The sequence below is a fragment of the Octopus bimaculoides genome, chromosome 29, assembly GCF_001194135.2.
Source record: "Octopus bimaculoides isolate UCB-OBI-ISO-001 chromosome 29, ASM119413v2, whole genome shotgun sequence".
NCBI lineage: Eukaryota > Metazoa > Mollusca > Cephalopoda > Octopoda > Octopodidae > Octopus > Octopus bimaculoides.
The window spans coordinates 3,872,169-3,877,149 of record NC_069009.1 but is presented as its reverse complement, the minus strand read 5'-3'; the positions used below and the strand labels follow the sequence as shown (position 1 = coordinate 3,877,149).

Sequence of the window (4,981 nt, the reverse complement as noted above, 5' to 3'; positions counted from 1 at the left end):
GTGAGTGAATTAGTGAATCTTGTAGATGGACACTGTGACAAAGTGAGCCCAGTGCTTAATTTTTTCAAAGCCTGGTACTTATTCTCTCAGTTTCTTTTGCTGAACTGCTAAGTTATGGGGAGGTAGAGAAACCAATACTGGTTATTAAGCAATGGCAGATGGACAAACATAAAAAACTCCATTATTTACATTTGACAGATATTTGTCCTCATCTTGCTTGGTGTTAACACAACATTTCGGCTGATATACCCTCCAGCCTTCATCAGGTGTCTTGAGAAAATTTCGAACCTGGGTTCTCATTCCAAATGTAAATAATGTACATAATTCCTCATCTCTTAAATATAGAACTATGTTGAACTATTAAGAAATCTGCAGTTACTCTATCCAAATTACAAGTTCAAGTTTATACCTGTAATTATTGGGGCCCTGGGATATGTAACACACTGCCTAAAATTCAATCTTGAGAAATTAGGCCTCTCAAAACCAGAAAGGAGAAAGCTAATTCGAAGACCAAACATGCTTGTTCTGTGTGTCCACCATCTGATCCTGGAAGAAAATTTTCTTCCAGGATCAAATGGTGAATACACAGAACAACCACTGCTTTGCCATGTCCCGAAAACATGTATTGTGAGTGTTAAAACTCAAACATCCAGTCAACATCATGGTGTTTGGAGTGATCACTGGTGATGGCGATGTTATGCCTCCATTCATCTTCCTACGTGGTCTCAGACTCAACACAGAAGCCTATAGCAAGTGCCTGAGGGAGGTAGTGCTGCCCTAGGTTAATTTTTGGAAAATCGATTATAGTAGTGACTCGATCAATTCCTAGAGATGTCTGAAGAAGGAATTTTTATATTCCGAAATATTATATCAGACCAAGGATGATTAAATTATATCAGCTATTATAGTATTATAGTGCATTGTTGTGCCTTTCAAAACACATTATTATTATTTATTACTTTTTACAAACAATACACAATGCTTCAAGCAAACTACAATACTTTCCCATATACACATATGTATATATATATATAAGGTTGAGGAGGGTATCGAATTTAACTAAACCCCAAAGATACAGGTAATACCGAGTAAGTGGTCTATACCGGCTAGGTATGCCCCAATAGCTGTATGTACAGGATTGGGGATTATAAGTCGTGTATTAGCGTGTGTATGTATAAATATATAAAAGGATAAAGAGAGCAATGGTAAAGTTGGAATATATATATATATTTGTTCATAGAAAAACATGTAATCGTTACCAATATAGCAAGAGATTTCACCGCAAAAAAGTCTAAAGTAGACTCCTTTGTTTAAAAAGGAACTTATTTAACGAGTCATTTAACAACAAATTTAAATATGGACGGAACCTAGAGATGTTTTGGTATTTACCTCTTGTTCTTGATTTTTTGTTTTTTTGTTTGTTTGTTCTTAAATGTATTTCCCTGAAGATGTGTAAGGCAAATTATATGTTTGACTTAAATTTGACAGTCAAATATAGCCTTATACAGAAATGTTGTGATAGGAATAAATTTCAATAATAATGGATATTAGCGTCAAAACTCTCTTTTAAATTTAAAACTTTGGATATATATATATATATATGTACGTATATAGATACATATGTATGTATATATATTCTTTTCTGTTTTTAATTATTTCAATTCTTCCTTTGAAGAAGGAGCTGGTTTCTAACAAAAATACGAAGCTCCATTGTTGGAATGTGAATAACAAAAATAATGTCCCATTTTATGCTAGAGAAAAGATTTGCGTAGTTTTGCTGTTCCACTTACAGATTCTATTTGTAATGTGTGAACCAGTTGGTTGATTTCTTTTTCCGAAAATCCAAGCTTATCCAGACTGACAGTTGGGTATTTACTTACAAAACCAAGTGCACGAATTATTATTGGTATAAATGTAAATTTGTAATCTGGATATAGAAGCTGAAGGGAGGCAGGCAGACAGGTAAGTATGTAGGTAGGTAGGTAGGAAGGTAGGTAGGTAGGTAGGTAGGTAGGTAGGTAGGTAGGTAGGTATACATATATATATCATTTCTATAATAATACTATAACAATTATAATAATCTGGAATAAAACCTGTTGATTCCAAATATATGTATATATGCATGTATGTTTGTATGTATGTATATATGTATGCATGCTTGTATGTTTGTATGTATGTATATATGTATGCATGCATGTATGTATATATGTTTGTATGTATGTATGTATGTATGTATATATGTATGTATGCATGAATGTATATATGTAAGTATGTACATAGAGATTGCACTCTATGGCACTGACATATCCCTTTGCTTAACACCATTTCCAACCAGAATTAGATCAGGGACTTTGCCACCCACGTTGATACTTGCTTTCATTCCATCAAACACAGAGACAAACTTATCAGGAGACCCCAGCTTCCATTCACCATATCGAAGCTTTACTCAACACTAATACATGAATCCTTGTATACTGACGACTGCGGTCTTGTCACTCATTCCCTGAGTGACACGCAACATCCTGTGGATGCCTCAACAGCAGGCAGTGCTTAAGGTTTAACAATCAGCATGATGAAACACTTGTAAAGCAATCTCAATCTCCCAGAATCTGTTCAGAAGCATGCAACCAGGTACATAACTGCTGTCAGGCATCTACAACACTCTGAACATCTTGCTTCCCTGAGCATGGGCACATTAAAACTCTGACGTTTTTGGCAATTGATTTGGCAGACACCCACAAGACTATCCACCATCTTTGCAACAACAACCTTGGCCACCAATTTGAATTCCATATATCTAACACTTGTGGACATGTTTAAAAGATCAGAATACAACACAGTGATCGTGACTTTCGGAAACATTTTTTCATGTCCACATCAATTGTTAGCTGTTGGGACATTACATCTTTCAAAACTTCCATGCTTCCTGAAATTCCCCAACAATAGACCTGATACCCTCCACCCTTTTTTTTCTTTCTCATTTCTTGTGCATATGCTATGCACTGTTCATGCAGTTTTGGTTACTTTTTCTGATGAGTTGTGGTGCACCGGAGAACTATACAATATGTTCATTATTACTTTCGGGGAATAAAATTCCTTCTTCAGTTCTTATATATATATATATGTATATATATATATATATATGCATATGCATATATTATAGCAGAGACTCCAGCAAGTAAGATCTGAAGAAGGAATTGTAATTCCGAAATATCATCGGACTACTGATAACCAAGTTACAACAGGTATATAGTCCATTTTTTGTTCTATAGTGCATTGTTATACCTTTCTAAACTTTTTATTCTTTACAAACAATACACAATGCTTCAAGCAAACTACAATACTCTCTTATGCATATTTTGATTTCAAATTTTGCCACAAGGCCAGCAGTTTGGGAGTAGGTAGTAAGCTGATTACATCAACCCCACCGCTCAGCTGGTACTTATTTCATCAACCCCCAAAAGGTTAAAAGGCAAAGTCACCATCAGTGGGATTTGGACCCAGAACGTAAAGATGGGTGGAATGCTACGAAGCATTTTGCTGGTTGTGCTAATGATTCTGCCAGCTTGCCCCCTTCATACGTGTATATATTAACAACAGTCTCTCGATCCAAGAACGGCATTCTGCAATTTCTTGGTGAACAACCTGATGATTAGTTTATAGTGACGTGTAAATTTTTAGGCGCAGGAGTGGCTGTGTGGTAAGTAGCTTGCTTACCAACCACATAGTTCCGGGTTCAGTCCCACTGCGTGGCACCTTGAGCAAGTGTCTTCTACTATAGCCTCGGGCCGACCAAAGCCTTGTGAGTGGATTTGGTAGACGGAAACTGAAAGAAGCCCGTCGTATATGTGTATATATATATATATATATATGTATGCGTGTTTGCGTGTCTGTGTTTGTCCCCCCACCATTGCTTGACAACCGATGGTGGTGTGTTTACGTCCCCGTATCTTAGCGGTTCGGCAAAAGAGACTGATAGAATAAGTACTAGGCTTCCAAAGAATAAGTCCTGGGGTTCGATTTGCTCGACTAAAGGCGGTGCTCCAGCATGGCCGCAGTCAAATGACTGAAACAAGTAAAAGAGTAAAAGAGAGAGAGAGAGTGATCAAATGTTTGTGCTGCTCAGAAACTCATTCCCTCCATCAAATCGACATTGCCTGTACAGATGCACAAGTGTACCATAGATCAGGTGTTTGCAGGGATTGCAAAGCAAGGTGAGATGAAGTGATTTGCTCAAGAACGCAATGCACAGCCCAGTCTAGAAATTGAACCCAGAATCTTGCAATTGCTAGTACAACACCCTAACCACTAAACCACATGCCCTTGCTATGAGTGTGTGTCTATATGATGATTATGATGATGTGTGCATATGTAGATAGATAGACAGACAGATAGACAGGATAGATAGGTAGATAGATAGATAGATAGATAATAGACAGGATAGATAGGTAGATAGATAGATAGATAGATAGATAGATAGATAGATAGATAGATAGATAGGTAGATAGGTAGATAGATAGATAGATAGATAGATAGATAGATAGATAGATAGACAGACAGACAGATAGACAGGATAGATAGGTAGATAGATAGATAGACAGACAGACAGACAGATAGACAGGATAGATAGGTAGATAGATAGATAGACAGACAGATAGACAGGATAGATAGATAGATAGATAGACAGGATAGATAGGTAGATAGATAGATAGATAGATAGGTAGACATGATTCTCTGTGTACAATTGCACTAGTAGTTATATATACATATATATATGCATAGATAAATGGATACCTAAACATAGCATAAATAAATACACATATACACTCCAGCACGTGTATATTTACAAGGAAATGGGTGCATATACTTATAGTTTAATGTATACATATAAATACAAGAACACACACATGTGCATATGTATATGCAGCTATGTATATATATATATATATATATATATATATATATATATATATATATATAT

General features: G+C 36.0%; 1 protein-coding gene across 3 annotated transcripts in view; it reads right to left on the bottom strand.

Annotated features, from left to right (window-relative positions):
• The window catches only part of LOC106867476 (probable G protein-coupled receptor 85), a 14,992-nt gene that overhangs the window by 7,332 nt on the left and 2,679 nt on the right, over positions 1–4,981 (bottom strand). The window lies entirely within an intron of this gene.